Genomic DNA, 21,076 nt, shown 5'->3' with positions numbered 1-21,076 from the left:
TATCTTTTTGTTAAGACATCTTTGTGGGCATTTAAGTTGTTTCATGTGACTGGACAGATACATGCCAAAGGGAGCATTATATTCAACAACTGGCATAATGAAGGCAGAGTAAAGGGGGGGCAATGGCATCCCAAATCTAGACACAATCCCTTTGTTTATAAGTTGTAGAATATAGGAGGCCTTTCTTATTACAACAGACACACATTTGTCAAAAGTTAGCTCTCTGTCCACACAAGTTCCCAAATCCCGTACAATTGGGTCAACTCTTAGGAGCATACTTGTCAATGTGGTGGTTCCCTGGTGTAGATGACTTTCCAAAGGATACAATAATGCATTTTTTGGCGTTTAGTTTCAGACTATAATTTTGACACCAGTTATTTATTTAAGACGATCCTTCCTGCAGGACGTCTAAGTCATTCTGGGATTCAACTGCAGGATGTCTAAGTCATTCTGGGATTCAACTACTGCTCCTAGCTTGCAGTCATCTACAAACTTAGTCACCCATAGCCCTTTGGTATTGACTTTTACTTCAGAAAAATAGATGCTAAACAGGAGAGGTCCCGGCAACAGCCCTGGTGGTCTCAACTGGTGACTGGTCTCTTTGCGGAGGTAACTTCCCCTATTTTGAATATCTGCATCCTATCTGTGAACCAACTGACAATCCAGTGGGTGACAGGGGGATTTATTCCCAGTTTATTTAGCTTTTTTACTATGCCTGAGTGGGGAATTGTGTCAAAAGCTTTGGCCAGCTCAAGGTATGCAGTGTGTACCATTTTGCCTTCATCCACTGCTTTGAACTTTTAAAAAAAATCCACCAACTTGAGTAAGCATAACCTACCCTTGATGAATCCAGAGATAGGTTTAGTGTTTGGAGATTGCCTACGTCCTGATTAATTTCATGGTAAGTCTTTCCATGGCTTTGCATATGATGCTGGTCAGACTTATGGGTCTGTGGAAGGTCCTCCCTTGTGCAGGGGAATGACTGTAGCAGTTCTCCATTCACTTGGTATAAAACCTTTATGGACGCTGAGATTGAAGAGTGTTGTTAGGATTGTGGCTAAATCATGCTTCTTGTTATTTATGATGCATCCAAGAATATTGCCAAGACCCATCAATGCAGTACGTTTTAGCTTTTATCACTTTTAGGACTCTGTCTTGTGTGACAGCTAGTGGTAACCAGTTTCTGGTACATCTTGACGGACAGATGGGATAGAGGAGAGACAGAGATAAAGCTACAAGCTAAATTTATCAGCCGGTAGGTTAGCTAAATCTCAGTGTTGTTAGCATTGTTCACAATCTGCTCAGTGCACTGGTGCAGTGTGCTTTTTTGAGATTACGAACATAACTAAAAAATGCCTTGTGACTGTCTTTGGCTTGAGTAGCTACTTAAGCTTCAAACTTGGCTTTGATGGATTTTATTAAGCTCCTAAGTTGTTTATTACAGTGACAAGGGCTCTAACATTCTAGGAATGACTTCTTATTTTTGGTCAAAATTCTTTTTCTTTTATTATAAAGCTTGTTGATATTATGGCTCTACCATGTGGGTTTTTTTCTGGGGTTTGCCCTTCATTTGTTCCTATGGGGTATGGCTGCATCTATGCAGCTGTTTACAAGCTTGTAATGGTGTACATTTCTACATATTAAATGGAGTTAACTGGGTTTGGTGAGGATTTGATGCTTGCCAATGTATCACTTAGGAGTAGGTAGTTTGCCTTAAAGCAATTTCTAAAGGTACCTTAGGTGGAAGAGATCTCTGGTTTCAGTTTTACTTCTAGGAGACTGCTTTACGGCCCTACCTAACAAGTGATGAAGATATGTAAAAGATGGTGCAAGATGCTCCCATATAAGTAAGGCCAAGACCCAAGAGGTTACTCCCCCTAGTGGGTACTGTAATTGCTACATGGCATTTGTACTGACAAATTTCAGGGAATCTCTCTGCTTGTGCACTAGTGGTGGCGTAGATTTCAGTCTATAGCTGGATAATTTAGAGTTTAGATCACCTAGGAAAATGGTAATGGGTTTAATACGGAGTAATTCTATTTCTTGTAGATAGGATTTGTGGTTGTTGTTTTGTTTTGTTGTCATACAGGGAGTTCTACAGCTAGTGAATACAGTGTATGGAACCTTTCTGACTTATGTGGATATGAAAAAGCTCTAGTGCATCATGCTGCTTTACCAGCACTGATGTGAATATCTTCTGAATGTAGACTGATACACCTCCACCTTTTTTTCCCTTCCTGCATAGTAGCAGGCCTGAACATGTGGAAAGCATGATATCCTAGCAAAACCAGATTTCCCTCTGCTATTTAAACCATGAATCAGTCACTACACAGACGTCCAATGTCTTCCAGGGTAAAAATGGCTTGAAGAGAGGGCAGTTTCTTGTTCAGGCATTGATCGCCTTCATATTTTCCTTTGTTTGTTTCATTATGTTGGTAGGCTTATCAGGTTGGCATTGTCTAAAAAAGTAACTATGGTAATGGATAATATATTTTCCAATAATCAAAACTCCAGAGGTCACAGATGCAGGCAATCCCTGGTGAAGCAGCATTATCCGTCAATCATATCCTCCAAGGCTGACAAATACTGGACACCCTTTTAATGACACCAAAAAACTAAGTCAATTAATTTTTGCTCATATCACTGCATCATCCTTTGAGAAGATAGAATGCTGCTCAATACTAGGCATATACTTTGCCTTAGACACAGTCTGAGAGTGCCATCATGTCTCTCTTCATATATAATCATATAATCCAGGAAGGTACACCTTAAAGTTACTGACACCAGCATGAACTATTGGAGTCATACTAGTACGTCTGTTCAAGCACTTGAATGCATGCGTCGTATGACAGATCCTGGCACCAGACAAGCAACTAACAGTCACTCTTTCGTTGCTCAGCCAGGTGAGAGGCACATCTTTAAGACTTACGATGGAGACACCTATATCAAGAATGTTTAATTGGGTCAATGCTTGCCTTATGGGTTCAGCATCCATGACTTTGGGACTCCTTGTGTTACGTGAGAAAGTAGACTTAATACGCCATGTGTGTTTGTGCCTGTGTTGCATTCTGCAGGTCTTTGAGGTTTAGGCAAGTTAATCTATAAAACCTCAACGTATGATGGATTGTGTGTACTGTGATGGCCTTGGAGAAGTGTGATGAATCTTTAACTGTTGACTACTTTGGTGTCTGAGTTTACTGTGGATGAGATTTTTGCCTCCAAGGATATTATATATATATATATATATATACTGTATTATGCTGTTTGAGTAACAGATGATCATTTCAATTAGGCTTACTAGAGAAGCTGTGGAATGTGCTGGGACATGATCCCACAGGAATGACTGTGGGGGCAGGGGCAACTTTAACTGCTTTGGAGTTGGTTTTTAGAACAATGTTTGGGTGGACTTGCTACTGAATATTTAAACTGCAATACAAAACAAGTAGCCTAGAAACCTTCTCCCACCAGCAAGAACCAGTAAATTAATTACAGTAAATAAAATGCACTAGTTTGATACTAAAATCAGTGTAAGCAGTATCAGCACACTCAATATTAATCAATTTTACCAGAGGTCTTTTAGCCTGGTGAGTAGTTTTAAGGGAAGAGACTTAGCAAAATGATACTTGTGTACTTATTGTCAACAGCCAATGAACAGGGAACCTTACTCTTCCTACTCTTCAACATTATGCATGCAGTGTTCTCACAAATTCTATTTATTTCTATGTAACTTTTTCCTGGAGATCCCACCTCCAGTTAATCTCCTTGACAATACTGAGCACTGCAACTGATATTTTAGGTTTTTGATTCCCATTTTATTTTAGATTTTAATTTCCATTTTATTTATTTTTAGGTGCCATGGAATCTTTCACATTCACCTGACCTGCTACCAACTCAGGCAGATGTACCTTGGTTTAACATCTCATCCAAAGAAGAACACCCTCAAGAGTGCAGCACCACTTATCACTGCAGTGTCTGTCAGCCATCTATCATGTGTGGGAAGAGAACCCACAATCTTACGCACCAAAGGTAAGTGTGCTACCTGTTGTGCCACTGACACTTTTTTTGGCAAATAGCATTAAACTTAGCAAGGGTTTACTGTGATTAGACAATTCAGATCCTGTGTCCCAACTCAAAAGAAGAAGTTCTTTAGTTGTAATAAGAAGTTATGTACTCACCATAACGTTCCATCTGAGTAGGTATCTTCATTTGTCTGCAACCTTTGGGATACGGATCCGATCTCGGATCCGAGCCGGCAACTTCTACCACAGCATAGATCCAAGCTCCTAGCTCCTCCCTTTACCCATAATCCCCTGCCAACCCTGACTGACCTCAGATCAAGTTTGCCCCATATAACAACTTGCTAGTGTGTCCCAGAAGGGACTCATGTAAGACAACTCCTACTTAGAATCATACTGGTCAGGGGGAAGGCGGGAGGGATGGTTGCAGACAAATGAAGATACCTACTCAGATGGAACGTTATGGTGAGTACATAACTTCTTAATCTGAAGTAGGCACTTCATTTGTCAGCAACCTTTGGGACAGAGTCCCCAGCTACCTGAATCTTGGGTGGCCTTCATGGAAGGATATTCCGGAGCACTGCAGAGCCAAAGGACGCCCTACCTCTGGAGACAACATCCAGTTTGTAATGGCTGATAAAAGTATGGGATGAAGCCCAAGTGGCTGCGGAACAAATATCATCCAAGGGAACCCTAGATCTAAAAGCAGCCGATGTAGCAACGGTCCTAGTAGAATGAGCGCGGACTCCCTGAGGTGCAGGCCGTCCGAAACTCTGATATGCTAACAGAATACAGCTCGCTATTCATCATGACAGGGTAACTTTAGAAACAGACTTGCCTAGGCTGGTTTTGGCAAAGGAGACAAACAACTGGTCGAATTGTCTATGACCAGCCGTTCGATGAATATAAAAGTGCAGTTGTCTGTGCACATCCAAAGAATGCAGCTTATACTCTCCTTTGTTCTGATAGTTGGGGAAGAACACGGGAAGATTAATAGTTTGATTAATGTTTGCTTCGGAAGATACCTTAGGCAGAAAAGACGGATTGATCCTGAGGTAAACTCTATCCTGATGGAAGGTCAAATACGGTGGTTTGACACAGAGAGCCTGAAGTTCAGAGACTCTTTTGGCCGACGTAATGGCCACCAGAAAGGCCGTTTTCCAAGAGAGGTATTTGAGATCAACCATGGCCGCCGGCTCGAAAGGGGGGCTAGTCAAGGCCTGTAGAACTAAAGCTAAATCCCATGGGGGTACTATCTCCCTGACAGGAGGTCTGAGGAGAAAGGTACCCTTAAGGAAAGCTTTACAGAAGCTTTTTAGAGCTTGGAGGTAATAAGAGGGCCAGACTCATGCCCTACATGATAGTGCGAAATCGCTGCTAGTTGCACCTTGACTGTATAACAGCTAGTCCCCTGATGAAAAACGGTAGATAGAAAATCCAAAACCAATGTTAAAGGCGCTGTAAAAGGATTTAAATGACTGTGCTCAGCCCAGATGGAAAAGCGTTTCCACTTACTCAGATAGACCTTTCTGGTGGATGGCTTGTGTGCTGCTACTAGAATGGCTTTGACTGGTGAGGAGATTCCGGGAGTCCTAATCATGAGTGGAACTGGAGCAACCAAGCCGTCAGCTTGAGGTTGGCCAGGTTGGGGGTCGGAAGACGTAGGGGGTGAGTAATGAGATCCGGAAGAGGATCCAAAATCCAGGGCGGATGAATCAGGTGAGACCATAGGTACGGGAACCACGTCTGATGAGGCCAGAATGGGGAAATGAGGATCATCTTGTTCCCCAACCGACTGGCTTTCTGTAAAAGTTTTAGCATCAGGTGCAGTGGAGGATAAGCGTAAAGAGACCGGGAGGCCAAGCATGTACTAGAGAGTCTCTCGGGGACTCCCCCAGAGGGGGGATAAGGGAAAAGTAACTGTTGCATTTGGTATCTGAGGGAGAGGCAAAAAGATCGCAACAGGGGTGCCCCCATTGGGCAAATATTCGCTCCGCTACTAGAGGATTGAGAGACCATTCGTATGGAGTCAGGATTGTACGACTGAGCCTGTCTGCTAGGATGTTGGACCGTCCCGGAATGTGCATTGCAATGAGAAAGCGGTTGGTGGATATTGCCCATTCCCACACTCTCATGGCCTCGCGACAAGAGGATAAGACCTGGTTCCCCCCTGTTTGCTGATGTACCAGACCACTGACATGTTGTCCGTATGTACCGCAATCGTCCCAATCGGAAGAAGGTCGTGAAGTGCCTACAACGTCAAAAGCACCACCCTCATCTCTAGGACATTGATATGCAAGGAGGTCTCTATGTCGTTCCACGTGCCTTGGACCGTTCTGCCTGAATAATGCCCCCCCCACACCAGGCGAGAAGCATCCGTGGTCACTGTGGCGATGGGAGGAGTCATCGAGAATGGACGTCCCGTGTGGAGGCTCGGGGACTGGAGCCACCACACGAGCGACCTTCTGCAAGTCCTGTTTAGGGGAATGGGATGGTACAGAGGGTTGCGAGACAGGGACCATTGCACCTGAAGGGTCCACTGCAGGACCCTCATATTCAGACGGGCCAAGGGCAGCAGAGAAATTGCTGCCACCTTGGACCCTAGAGCCCTCAGGACCAATTCCGCCGGTGGAGCTTGAAGTTGGAGGATGGCTTGTACATGCAACCTCAGGTTCTGAAGCCGATCTGGAGTCAGAAAAGCAAGCATTAGTTTGGAATCCAGTCTCGCCCCTGTGAAATCTATTATCTGTGTAGGAGCCAGAAAGGACTTGGCCATGTTGACGGTCAATCCTAGACGTGGAGCAAGATTGAGGAAGTAATCCCTGCATGAACAGAGCAGATGCCTTGTAGGGGCGGTAAGGAGCCAGTCGTCCAGGTACAGAAAGACGTGAATTCCCTGGAGTCTCAGGTGGGCCGCTATTGCCGCTAAGACTTTGGTGAACACCCTGGGGGCTGAGGTGAGACCGAAGGGGAGGGCCCTAAACTGAAAATGACTGGCTCCCAGCCGGAAGCGGAGAAACCTCCTGGAGCATCTGTCCACTAGAATGTGATAGTACGCATCCTTTAGGTCTATCGAGCACATCCAATCGTTCTCCCGTAACAGGGGGAGAATAGATTGCAGTGTGACCATCCGGAACTTTTCTTTGGGTACTGCCAGGTTCAAGAGAGAGAGGTCGAGGATGGGCCTCAAGTCCCCCGTCTTTTTTGGCACCAGAAAGAACCTGGAGTAAAACCCTGATCCGAGCTGATCTGGGGGGACGGGTTGGATGGCTCTTTTTTGTAAAAGCTGCTGAATTTCTGTAGCAGCCACCTCCCTCTGACTGGGTGGTACGTTGGGGAGGCTTCTGGTTTTGGGGGTTACAATAAAGGGAATTTGGTAACCTCTGGATATGATGCGAAGCACCCAGCGATCTGTTGTTATGGACTCCCACATTGCTAGGTGCCTCGAAAAACGCCCCCCGACTGCCTCCAGAGTGGAGCAGCCGGGCAACCCCTCAGAGGTTCTGCGTGGGCCTCTCAGAGAAGGGTTCTCTGGACCCAAAATTCCTGGGACCCCCTCTGCCTCTAGGGCGGCGTCCTCCCTCTCCTCCTCTTCCACGAGAAGACTGATTATCCGGAGCAGACTGGGATTGATGCGATTTCCGGAACCACATCTTCTTCTGACCCTTTTGGTTCTTGGAAAAGGACCTCTGGGGAGCAGAGAAGCGGACTCCGATGGCAGACAACGTCTTCCCATCTTTCTCGCTCTGGACTAAAGTGTCGCTAACGGTTTTGCCAAACAGAGCAGAACCATCAAAGGGGGCATTCGCGAATGACGTCTTAAAGGGTTTCAAAAAGTCACAATGTCAGAGCCAGGCTTGTCGCCTCATGACCAGGCCGACTCCACCAGCTCTAGCAGCTCCCTCAGTGGCGTGAGACAAAAGCCGCATAGAGGTGTTAGAAATGGACCGTAGAGTGGATATTCGGGAGGAGTACAGTTGTTTGTCCCCTTCCGACATGGACTCTGGGGGGGAGGCAGCGTATTCTTTGATCAGATCCCGCTGCATCTGGATGACGTGTGCCATATAGTTCAGCGCCCTCATCGAGAAGGTTGCTGAAGGCCCGCTTCCCAAGGCGGTCCATCGCACGAGACTCCTTTCTCGGTGGGTGGACCGTGGGGCTCTCCTGAGCCAACTCTCTCTTGGTGGCCGCCGCCACCAACATGGCATCCACAGGGGGACCTCTGCTCCAATGGGTTCTCTCTGTGGGGGCACTCAAGATCCTGTCCGGACGCTCGGGGACTGGCTCTACAGTGTCTGGCTCCCTCCAAGCCATGGTGGCAATAAGGTCCACCAGGGGGTCGGGGGGGGGGGGGACACACCCAAGAGGTAGATGGCCCAGCTTCGAATGCCTCTACAAATACGGACTCATCGGAGGAAGACTTGGGGGCAGACCAACCCCCCCCTGATCCTAAGCATTTCCATGATGTCTCCAAAGGAGACATCCTCGGGGGGGTGACCTTGGGGAGCCTTCCCCTTCATTTAAGTCCGTATCTTCCGTAAGGGACTCGGGGGAATCCACGTGCCTTCTCTTACACTTAGACTTGTGAGGAACCTCCTCGGGGGGGGGGCTGTCCGAGGAAGTCTCACCAGCAATGTCATGTTCCGAAGGAACATCCGGAGGCGCTGAAGCAGGCTGCCCCAAAGGCCGGGTGATGGGAGCCTAGACCAGCTGAGAGGGAGTGCAGGGGGGAGCCGAAGCCAGGACCGGATGTCCGGATGCACTCAACAGTGCCCTCTCCACCGCAGCAAAAGCCGAGGGGGAACCGCCCTCGATAGGATCAGAGAGTAGACTCCCACCCAGATCCGATGCGGGGACGGGACCCGGGGCAGAGACCATCGGATCCGAAGGACCCACGTGCTCAGACAGGTACGGAGCCGAATGCACACTGAATCCCTCAGATCCGAAGCTCGGGCCGCGGCTCCAAGAGGTCGGATCCGACAAACTCGAGGGAACAGTGCCCAGCACTGTCGGCTCCGACCCACCCCCGGATCCAACGCGGCTCAGCTCCGAATGCTCCGAACCCGGAAAACTGGTCGGAGAAGGAGCGATTGGAGCAAAGAATGGGGTCGAGCTCCCCCCCGGAGGGGGGGGAGGCAAGAGCACTCCCATCTGCAGCTGGGCCTGGATGAACCTCCTCATCATCCGGTCCATGTCTGCATCCTATAAGTGGACCTCGAAGAGACCACCGAGGCAGGCCTGGAGTGCCGCCTCGATGACCTCGACGAGGACCGGGTCACCCCCTCCTCGGGTCCCGGAGAGAAGCAAGGGGATCGGATCTGAGGAGGAGGTGATCCAGAGGCCCTGACGGGAGAAGCCCGTTTGGCGGGCGGAGCCGAGGAGGAGTCCTCGGCCCGCCGCTTATGGTACTTCTCTCTCCGCTTGTCTTTCTTGGCCTCCCTCTCCTCCGGAGCCGAAGCGGGAGGTTGAGTCCCGACCGGAGGGAGGGGGGCAGGAGTGGCCGTCACAGAGGGCTGGATAGTGGCCACAGAAGTACCGGAGGCCGGAGCCTGATCTGGGGGCAAAAGGCCCACCAGAATCAGCTTCGACCTCTGGTCCTTAAGTGCCCTGGGGTTGAATGCCGCGCAAATCGCGCATCCAGAGGAGAGGTGTTCAACCCCAAGGCACCTAACGCACAGAGTGTGGCCATCCGCCGGTGAAAGCTTATGGCCACACTCAGTGCACTTAGAAAAAATGGCTTTAGGGGCCTCGGACATTTTAAAAAGGAAAACACACTCACTAGGCCCCTAAACACACCACACACACACACACACACACACACACACACTACGACCAGCGGGGAAGGGAGGAGAAAAGGATCACAAAAAAAATAAAATTTAGTTAGCTAAAAAGGGCTATAGGGTACCTAACCACTCACTCTCACTCAAAGCAACAGAAAAAAGGAAGAAATTTAGCAATTTTTTTCTTACAAATTTCGATCCACCAGGAGCTCAGGAATCTAGCTTGTAGCTTGAAGCGCGGCAAACTAGATCTGAGGTCAGTCAGGGTTGGCAGGGGATTATGGGTAAAGGGAGGAGATAGGAGCTCGGATCTATGCTGTGGTAGAAGTTGCCGGCTCGGATCCGAGATCAGATCCGTATCCCAAAGGTTGCTGACAAATGAAGTGCCTACTTCAGATCAATGTTTTATCCCAACATTTCTGAGAAAGTAATGTGTAAGAAATTTTTAAAAATCAGCCAGCTTGTTGCACTTCAAAAAACCTGTTCCCACAGTTACATCTCACTCGCTCACTCTTTCCCATCATTCCACTATTTGCTATCTACCCAAGGAAAAATTATCTGAAGTCTTCTTGGGGTATAACTATAATTTATGCAAGCAATTCTAAGAAAATATTCTTAAACGTTCTGGATTTGTTGCATACTTGGTAGCATACAGATGTCTTTCCACTCTTCCTTTGTAACTTGCCTTTCCAGTCTCGTTTCCTAATTTTTTTATAACCTCCTCCCGTTATATATATTACACACTGCATATGTAAAGATTAACGCAGCATGAACTGAAATTGAATTTTTAGTTCGTTTATGTGTCACTCCTCTGTACTGGACTTCGTAAATAGCTTTAACTGTAGCCATTTTATGCCAATGGGGAGCTTTTCTCCCCAAGACTCCTCTGTAAATGGGATATTATCCCAGTGGGACTTTCTCGGTAAACAAATGTCAACCAAACAAATTGATTCTTATAGTTATCGTGCAATATTTTATGAAAAAAAAGTTATGTACTCACCATAACTTTCCATCTGAGTAGGTAACTTCATTTGTCAGCAACCTGTGGGTATCGGATCCGAGCCGGCAGCTTTCCAAGCTAGAGATCAGAGCTCAAATCTCCTCCCCTTTACCCATAATTCCCTGCCACCTCCTTCCAATCCCCAGATCGCGTTTGCCCATCTACATAATCTCACCATGACAAAGCAACAACCTGGAGAATCCTAACCTAAGGATTAACAAATGACCTGGATAAACCATCCTAGTGATCAGGAAACCAAAGAACCAGGTTAGGGGGAAGGAAGGAGGGTCGGTTGCTAACAAATGAAGTTACCTTCTCAGATGGAACATTATGGTGAGTACATAACTTCTTTATCTGAAATAGGAAACTTCATTTGATCATCAACCTGTGGGACAGAGTCCCCAGCTACCAAAAAACTTGGGAGGTCCTCAAGGAAGGATATTCCGGAGCATTGCTGAGCCAAAAGCCACCCTTCCTCTAGACACCAAATCCAATTTATAGTGAGAGATAAAGGTATGAGAGGATGCCCAAGTAGCCGCAGAACAAATGTCATCCAAGGGAATTCTTGACCAGAATGCAGCTGATGTAGCCACAGAACAGGTAGAGTGAGCGTGAACCCCAGTAGGTTCTGGCAGGCCAGATAGTTTATATATGAACAGAATGCAATTCGAAATCCATCTGGCCAGAGTCACCTTCGATTCAGGCTTACCCAAGAAGGGTTTAGCAAAAGATACAAATAGCTGATCAGACTTGCGGAAGGACGTTGTTCTGTGTAAATAAAGCCGTAACTGCCTATGAACATTTAACAAATGAAGTTTGTACTCCCCTTTGCTTTGATAGGGAAGAAAACTGGGAGATTAATGGACTGGACTGATTGATGTTCGTCTCGGAGGCCACTTTAGGTAGGAAAAATAGGTTAGTCCCGAGAGAAAACTGTCCTTATGGAAAACCAGATATGGGGCTTTAATACAGAGAGCCTGAAGCTCAGACACTCTTTCAGCTGAGGTAATGGCTACCAAAAAGGCAGTTTTCCAGAACAAGAATTTCAAATCAACAGAGGCTGCAAGTTCAAAAGGAGGTCCAGTTAGAGCTTGAAGGACCAAGGTTAGATCCCAAGGAGGGACGGGATTCCTAACAGGGGTCTCAAGAGAAACGTACCTTTCAGTAAGGCCTTACAAATCTTGGTGGAAGCGAGGGGACTGAGATTATCTCCAATGTGAAAATGCAAAATGACAGCCATTTGAACCTTTGCAGTAGAAGAACTGGCTCCTTGCTGAAAAATATGCAATAGAAAATAGAGCACTGCTGGGATGGGAGCTGTGAAAGGGTCCAATTTCCTGTGAGACGCCCAAATAGAAAACCGCTTCCATTTACTATTGTAAACCTTCCTGGTAGTCGGCTTGTGCGCTGCTACCAAGATAGATCTAACCGCAGACGAGATACCGGGAGTCCTAGCAACTAATGGAACTGGATCAACCATGCTGAGAGCTTGATATCGACTAGGTTCGGGGGCTTCAATCTCGAAGGATGAGACATTAGATCCGGGATGGGTTCCAAGATCCAGAGAGGAGCTATAAGATGAGACCGCAGGCACGGGAACCAGGTTTGACAAGGCCAGAATGGGGCTATGAGGATAATCTTGATCCCCAACCGACGAGCTTTCTGTAAGAATTTTGTTATCAATGGAAGAGGAGGATAAGCATATAGAAGACTGGGTAGCCAAGCATGAACTAGAGCGCATTGGGGCTATCCCCCGAGGGGGAATTAGAGCAAAAAACTCGCTGCACTTTGCGTTGGAAGGAGACGCAAAGAGATCGCAGCAAGGCTGACCCCACTTGCGGAAGATCTGTTTTGCTACTAAGGGATTCAGAGACCACTCGTAAGGCGAGAGGATGGTTCGACTCAGTTTGCCTGCTAGGATGTTGGACCGACCCAGAATGTGCGTTGCTAACAGAAAATGGTTGGTGGATATCGCCCAATCCCAAACTCTCATGGCTTCCCGACAAAAAGGGTAAGACCTGGTCCCCTCCTGTTTGTTGATGTACCAGGCCACCGACATGTTGTCTGACTGAATCGCAATAGTCCCTGGAGGGAGAAAGGCATGAAGGGCTTGCAACGCTAGAAGCACCGCTCTCATCTCCAGAACATTGACATGCAGAACGGTCTCTGTCTGAGTCCACGTACCTTGAACAGTTCTGCCCTCGTAATGCCCCACCACCACCCAAGGCGAGAAGCATCCGTGGTCACCGTGGCTTGAGGTTGATGCATAACAAATGGTCGCCCATCCTGAAGCTCTCGGGAGTGGAGCCACCACAAGAGAGAATTTCTGCACACACTGCTGAGAGGAATCGGCAAGTCCAACGGATGGTGAAGGATGGACTACTGAACCTGTAACATCCACTGGAGAATCCTCATGTGCAAGCGGGCTAAGGGCGCAAGGTTGATTGCTGCTGCCATGGACCCTAGAGCTCTCAGGACTAACTCCGCTGATGGGGCAGGTGACTGGAGAAGGGCTAAAATGTGTAAGGTCAAACTGCGAAGTCTGTCTGAGATCAAGAAGGCCTTGGTCTGAAGTGTGTGTCTATCCTGGCTCCTATGAACTCCAAGACTTGAACTGGTTGGAGGGATGACTTCACGTTTATGGTGATCCCTAAATGGGATGCTAGAAGTAGGAAACAATCCCTGGCTAAGCAGAGTAGATGCCTGGTGGGGGCGGTCAGGAGCCAGTTGTCTAGGTAAGGAAAAACCTGTATTCCCTGAAGCCTCAAGTGGGCTGCTACAACTGCCATGACCTTGGTGAACACCCTGGGGGCTGTGGTGAGACCGAAGTGTAGGACCCTGAACTGGTAATGACTGGCCCCTAGTTGAAAGCGGAGAAACCTCCTGGAACACCTGTCCATGAGAATGTGATAGTACACATCCTTGAGGTCTATGGAGCACATCCAGCCCTTCTCCTGCAGCAGGGGCAGAATGGTTTGAAGTGTGACCATCCGGAATTTTTCCTTGGCAATGAAGAGGTTTCATTGCTGAAAGGTCGAGGATCGGCCTTAAGTCGCCCGTCTTCTTTGGCACCAAAAAGAACCTGGAGTAATTGCCTGATCCGGATTGTCCTGGGGGGACGTGCTGGATGGCTCTTTTTTCCAGCTGCTTTTTTATATCTAAAGCTGCAGCCTCCCTCTGACTGGGTGGTACATCGGGGAGGTGCCTTGACTAAGGAGGCAGATTTATGAAAGGGATAGAGTAACCTCTGGATATTATTCGAAGCACCCAGCAATCTGATGTTATGGACTCCCATTGGGCCAAGTGCTTCAAAAAACACCCTCCGACTGCCTCCAGAGAGGAGCAGTCGGGCAACCCCTCAGGGCTGCTGTGTGGGTCGATCAGAAAAGGGTTCCCGCGACCCAAACTTTTTCGGCCCCCCTCTGCCCCTGGGCTGACGTCCACCTTGTCCCCCTCTGCCTCTGAAGGACGAAGGGTCCGGAGCGTAACGGGACTGCTGAGACTTCTGGAACCACATCTTCTTTTGTCCTTTCTGGTTCCTAGAAAAGGACCTTTGAGGAGCTGAGAAGTGGACTCCGACGGCATACAGCATCTTCCCATCTTTTTCACTCTGAACCAATGTGTCGTGGACGGTCTTCCCAAATAGAGTAGAACCGAAGGGTAAGCTCGTGAAGGATGCCTTGAAAGGTTCCGCAAAGTCACAAAGCCGGAGCCAGGTGTGACGCCTTAAGGCGATACCGGGCTTGCTGGCTCTAGCGGCTCCTTCCGTGGCATGGGAAAGTAGCCTCATAGACGTGTTCAAAACAGATTTGAGAGTGGTCATGCGAGTCGAGAAGGTCCGTTTGTCCTCGGCCGTCATGGACTCAGGGAGAGACTCAGCATATTCTTTCACCAGATCCCACTGAAGTCCAATTACATGAGCCAAGTAATTCAGCGCCCTTACAGAAAAGGTAGCTGAAGCAAACATCCACTTCCCGATACGATCCATAGTCTGAGACTCCTTATCAGGGGGGTGGATCAAGAAACTATCCTGAGCGAGTTCCCTCTTGGTGGCTGCCGCCACCACCATAGCATCTACCAGTGAACCCTTACTCCAAGCCGTCCTATCCATGGGGGGGACTGAGAATCCTATCTGGCTTCCTGTGGATCGGCTCTACAGTTTCCGGTTCCTTCCACGCCCTGGTAGTGATGAGATCAAGCAGGGGGTCAGCCGGAGGGGACACCCAAGAGGTAGACGGGCCTGCGAACGCCTCCAGAAACACAGACTCGTCCAAGGAAGGCTTTTGGGCTGACCACCCCCCCTTTCAGGCAAAGCATTTCCATAATGTCTCCAAAGGAGATGTCACTGGGGGGTGACCTGGGGGAACCTTCCCCTTATTCCAAATCGGTGTCCTTCGTGAGGGACTCAGGGGAGTCCAAGTGCCTCCTCTTACACTTACGTTTGTGAGGGACCTCCTCGGTGGGACTGTCTGAGGAGGGCTCACTAACAGGGCCGTGTTCCGCCCGTGGAACGGGCTGGTGCGTCAACGCAGGCTGTCCCTGGGACTGGATGATGGAAGACAAGCCCAGCTGCAAGGGAGTGGGGGCTGGATCTGAAGAAAGAGTAGGGGGTCTCGAACCTCTTGAAAGAACCCTCTCCCCACCACGTCGAAAGCAGAGGGTGAATCAATCTCTCTGGGCTCCGTGGTTAACATCCTCAGATCCGGCGCGGGGATCGGCATCGGAGCCGAAGCGCTCGGACCCGAGAGGGAAGTGTGCTCCGACCGAAATGGAGCCGAAGACGCACTGCCCCCCCTGGATCCGACGCACGGCTCATGGCTCCGAGAGCACGGATCCAAAAGGGGATCCGACAAACTCAAGGTGCATGGGCGGCGTTGAGGTAACTATAACAGTCGGTGCCAACACCCCGGCCCCGGGACTCCTCGGATCCGACGGCTCCGAAACCTGATAATGGATCGGAGAAGGAGCTATTGGGGCAAAAAGTGGGGCTGAACTTCCCCCCAACCCCCGGAGGGGGTTGGAGGCAGCAGAACTCCCATCTGCATCTGGGTTTGGAGAAAACGGCGCATCATCCAGTCCATTTCAGCGTCGGAGAGACTGCGGGTCGACCTAGAAGAGGCTGCCGAAAATGGTCGGGAGGGCCGCCGCGACAACCTCGAAGATGGTCGGGCCTCCTCCTCCGGCTCCGGTGAGAAGCGTGGAGAACGGAGCCAAGGGGAGGAAGGCCCGGAAATCTTCCGAGGTGAGGAGAGCAGCTTGGCAGGCAGGGCCGATGGGGCAGAGTCGGCCCGCCGCTTGTGGCTCCTATGCCTATCTTTCTCACTCTCTCTTTCCCTTTCTCTCTCTCTCCTCTCCTTCTTCTCCTTCCTAGAGTCCCTCTCCCCCTGAGAAGAAATAGGAGTTTGAGTCCCTGCCAGGGGAGAGGGAACAACAGGCTGAACAGCCGCAGCCGCGGCTGTAGCCACTGAGGGAGAGGAGAAGGAAGCAGACTTTGAGGGTAAAAGACCCGCCAGAATCAGCTTATTCCTCCTAGCCCTTCAGGGACCGGGGGTTAAAAGCTGCACAAATTTGGCAGCTTTAAGACAAGGCGATACCCTCAGGCAGAGGACGCACTGAGTGTGGCCATCCGCTGGGGAAAGCTTATGACCACACTCAGTGCACTTAGAAAAAATGGCCTTTGAGGCCTCGGCCATTATCCCAAAAGAAAACACGCACGCACCTCACACAAACACCTAAGGGGAAAAAAGGGGGGAGTACTAGGCTTTAAACTAAGAGGAACGGTAAAGGGGTTTAAACTAAGGAATTAACTATACACACACACACGAAAACTAATAAGATTTTATAAACTTTCCTACTTCCAGATCGCCTAAAGCTAGGAGCTCGAGAAACCCGTGCTTGACAAAGCTGCGGCAAACGTGATCTGGGGATTGGAAGGAGGTGGCAGGGCATTATGGGTAAAGGGGAGGAGCTTGGAGCTCAGATCTCTAGCTTGGAAAGCTTCCAGCTTGGATCCAGGTTGGATCCGATACCCACAAGTTGATGATCAAATGAAGTTTCCTACTTCAGATTTACTAATAATCTCAACCATCACCTATTGTTCTAGTCTCAACTAAAATCTCTACCAGAGCTGGCCTTTCATTTAACACTCAATGTCCCTTTCTTTTTGCCCGTTCTCTGACATCAATCCTTGGTAGGGAAGAAGTCTTTAAACTGCAATCTAAACTTCTGTCTAGCCTTATTCCACTCTATTACTTTTTCTCTCTCTCTCTCTCTCTCTCTCATTATTTGCTTCCAATACCTTGGCCCCTTTGCCAATGTTCTCCAGTAAATTCCAACCTCTCTTGTCCGTTTTCTACACCTCTACATGCAGTCAACCCATTTGGCAAAATCTCTAACCCATTCCCATGATGGCTTATAAAGTAAAAAAGTATTCTAAATTCTAAATATAACATTCTGTATGGTTGTAATACTCAAAAAACTGTATTCAAAAAAGTACAGTTGTGTACACTTACCATAAATGTAGATGTTCGAATGTATTCACTGTTGCAGTCATCACATTTGGGTTATCTGCCTGCAAGTAGCCCTAAGTCGGCCCGTATACCAGAGAGTTGGTATTTCTGAGTCGGATGCTGTCGCTTCTTCCAGGACGTCAGGTCGCCAGGGGTATAAAAACAGGCAGCCAACGCCATTACATCAGTTTTTCTTGCCCCAAATGTCAGGAGCCTCCAAATAGGGAGCTAGGAAATGATGTGGAAAACACCACCAGTAAAAAGCAAATACCCACACAGGAGGAATAGCCATAGAGAGGAAAGACAAGAGATAGAGAAAACCAGGGGGCTGGAGGGAGGGAAACCAGGACTGTAACAGTGAATACACTCGAACATCTACATTTATGTTAAGTGTAGAACTGTACTATGTTCTTCGTGTTTCACTGTTGCAGTCATCACACTTGGGTTGATTCCCAAATCTGAGGAAGGGTGGAAGCAGTCAAGAAGAGTTAGGGTTTGCTAGTAGGCCTTGCAAGACTGCTGTAGCAAATCCCACCCTGGATTTGTAAAAGAGGTGGTAATGCTTGGTGAAGGTGTGTACAGAACTCCAGGTAGCAGCTTCCAGTATGTCCTTGGTAGGAACTCCCCTGAGAAATGCTGTAGAGGTAGATGTAGCCCTAGTGGAATGTGTTCTGAGCCCTTGAGGGGTTGGTTTCCATGGTGCTTGTAGCAGAAATGGATGCAGTGTGCTATCCATTTGGAAATGGTTGGTTTTGAAATGGCCTTGCCCTCTGCCCCTGTTGCAAAGCTTACTAGCTTGGCTTAGTCCTATCAAGGTAGAACCTGCGCCGTCTGTGCACGTCCAAACAGTGCAGAATCCTTTCCTCTTTATTCTGCGGATTAGGGAAGAAGATAGGCAAATGGATGGATTGGTTGAGAGCCACACTGGACACCACTTTAGGCATAAAGGAATGGTTAGTCCTGAGGGAAACCCTATCAGCATGGAAAATAATGAAGGGTTCCACAGCCATCATAGACACTCTTCTAGCTGATGTGATGGTTAGAAGCAAGGCAAGAGAGCAATTTTAACTCTGCTGAAGAAGAAGGCTCAAAAGGGGGAAGCATCAGCTTTTCCAGAACAAAGTTAAGATCCCAAGCAGGGGTAGGTGCTCTCCTTGGTGGCCTTAAGTTGTGTGCCCCTCTCAGGAACTGTTTGATGAGAGGGTGTGAGAATAGAGGTGGCTCAGTATTGTAACAAGCTGAGATGGCAGAGGCATGGATCTTAACGGAGGGGAAGGATAGGCCTCTGTGGAGTAGTTCTACTAGGTAATCCAGAATTAGAGGTAAGGAGGACAGTGCTGTGTCCTTTCCTTTACAATGAATCCAAGAATAGTACCTTTTCCACTTTTCAGCATAGGATTTCCTTGTACTGGGCCTTCTGGGTCCAAGGATGACATTCAGCACTTGTTTGCTTAGGGTTGCTGGTGGAGTATTTAAGGAATAAACCAGGCTGCAAGATTTAGGGTTTGCAATTGTGGATGCAAAATCTATCCTTCTTGCTGAAAAGCAAGGTTGGTGTCTGGTGTAGGTACCATGGTGGCACCGTTGTCAGGCTGCACAGTAGTGGGTACCAGTGCTGGCATGGCCAGTCCTGGGCAATCAGAATTGTCCTTGGCCTGTCTTGTCTTATCTTGAGTAAAATTCCTGAGAGAAGGGGCAGAGGGGGAAAGAGATTGAGAGGTTTTCCCATTGAAAGGATAGTGCATCCACCTTCCAGGCCCTGCTGTGAGGGTTTCTGGTGCAGAATTTGCTTAACTGGTGGTTGTCGGGGGAGGCAATGAGATCTACCTCTGGGGTCCCCCATTTCTGGATCAGAAGGTTTAAGGTGCTGGGCTCCAATTTCCACTCGTGTGGGTCTAGGAGATTTCTGCTTAAGTCGTCTGCCAGTGAGTTTTGTTTGCTTGGCAGGAATTGAGCTTGTAGATGGATTTTGTTGTCCAAGGCCGTGTTCCACAAGGGCATGGCTAACCTGCAGAGTGGGTACGAAGGGGTTCCCCCCCTGCTTGTTGATGTACCACATAACTGTGGTGGTGTCTGTTTTATAGGTCGCCACCCCTTTAGTATGGGGAACTATACCCATTATTTTGCTTACTGTCTGTTGAGGCAGTGACACTGTAGAATCCCCCTGGGTATATCTTAGATCTCCATCCATTTGGTCAAGATTTTTTTATTAGCAGTTGTCCTGGAAAGAGTAGGGGTTTGAAAGCTCTCAGAGCATTCTGTACAGCTAGCATCTCTTTTTGGTTGATGTGCAGGAGAATTTGACTTGGGCTCCAGTGGCCCTGAACAAATTTGCCAGCCATGTGAGCCCCCCATGCATAGTCTGATGCGTCTGTGGTCAGGATCTGGGCAGCGTGGGGTAGAGTAAAAGGCAGTCTCTTGTTGTGGTTGCATGCTTCTGCCCACCAAAGGAACTCTGTCCTTAGACATGGTATGATAGGAATGACCGTTTCCAGGTCCTGAGAAAGTTGGCACCAAAGATTTAAGTACCATTGAAGTTTCCTCATATGCAGTCTTGCATATGGAATTAGCAGAATACATGAGGCCATGAACCCTAGGGGTTGCAGTATTTTTCTTGCAGACATCTGGGTTCCGGTGGCCATTTGTTTGAAGTAATCTGTCAGAAAGACCTGTTTTTCTGAAGTGATGAATGCCATTCGGGAAGTTCTGTCCAAGCTTGCTCCCAGGAATACCTTTTGACTGGGTAAAAGTTGAGATTTCTTTTCATTGATGGTGTACCCCAATGAAGCGAGTAAGCTTTTTACAAATTCCAGGTGCTGAAGCAGCAATTCCTGACTGTCTGCCTGAATCAGGAAGTCGTCCAAGTCTGGGTAAATTTGGATTTTCCTCTGCCTGCAGTATGCAATGGCTGGAGCCAGTCATTTTGTGAATACCCTGGGCGCAGTAGATAAGCCAAAGGGAAGAGCAGAGAACTGATCATGCATACACCCTGCTTTGAAACGCAAATACTTTCTGCAAGACTCCCTTATGGGGATGTGCAGATAGACTTCTTTTAAGTCTAGGGTGGCTAACCAGGCATCCTTGGCTAACATAGGGAGAAGCTGTTGCAGGGTAAGCATCCTGAATTTTGGTACCACCAGGAAGGTGTTGAGAATTGAAAGATCCAGGATGGGGTGCCAAGAGCCCTTTTTCCTGGGTACCAGAAATAGTCTGGAGTAGAATCCTTGGCCCCTCTGTTCTACGGGAACAGCTGAATAGCTCTGATATTGAGCAGGGAAAGTACTTGGTTTTGAGCCTCTGCCCACTGTTTTGGAGGAAGGTATGGAAAGCCGCTTGGGGTTGGCAGTGAATGGAAATAAAATCTGTACCCCTGGGATACAATGTTGAGGACCCATCGGTCCTGAATAATGGACATCCAGTTTTTTGCATGAAAGGCTAGTTTTCCTCCTAGGGGCACAAGCAATTGGGCAGAGCTGGGAAATAGCGTTGAGAAGTCTTTGTGAGCATTTTCCATAAGGAAGTGGCTTACCACTCCCTGCTTTAGGGGTGGGGGCACTCCATTGCTTAGATCTCTGCATACCCTGAGACTGTAGTCTGGGTGGTCTGTTTCCCCTGGGTCTTGTTTGTGAAGGTCTGGAGAGGACTGGAAAGGACCAGTGTTTTGAAGGGCAATGCCTACTGAATTTAGGTGGTTGCACGTGTAGGAATGCTTTAACAGTTTGCCTAGATTTAGCCTTTTCTTCCATCTTTTTAAGAACAACTTCTGCTTTG

The 21,076-nt window shown here is 48.3% G+C and overlaps 1 protein-coding gene across 2 annotated transcripts in view; it reads right to left on the bottom strand.

Annotated features, from left to right (window-relative positions):
• Nucleotides 1–21,076, bottom strand: part of NAPA (NSF attachment protein alpha) — a 1,517,602-nt gene that overhangs the window by 1,243,692 nt on the left and 252,834 nt on the right. The window lies entirely within an intron of this gene.

Source organism: Protopterus annectens, chromosome 1.part0 (assembly GCF_019279795.1).
Source record: "Protopterus annectens isolate FY-2018-M chromosome 1.part0, PAN1.0, whole genome shotgun sequence".
Lineage (NCBI taxonomy): Eukaryota > Metazoa > Chordata > Ceratodontiformes > Protopteridae > Protopterus > Protopterus annectens.
The sequence above is the reverse complement of the archived record's forward strand: the minus strand, read 5'-3'. Positions and strand labels throughout refer to the sequence as shown.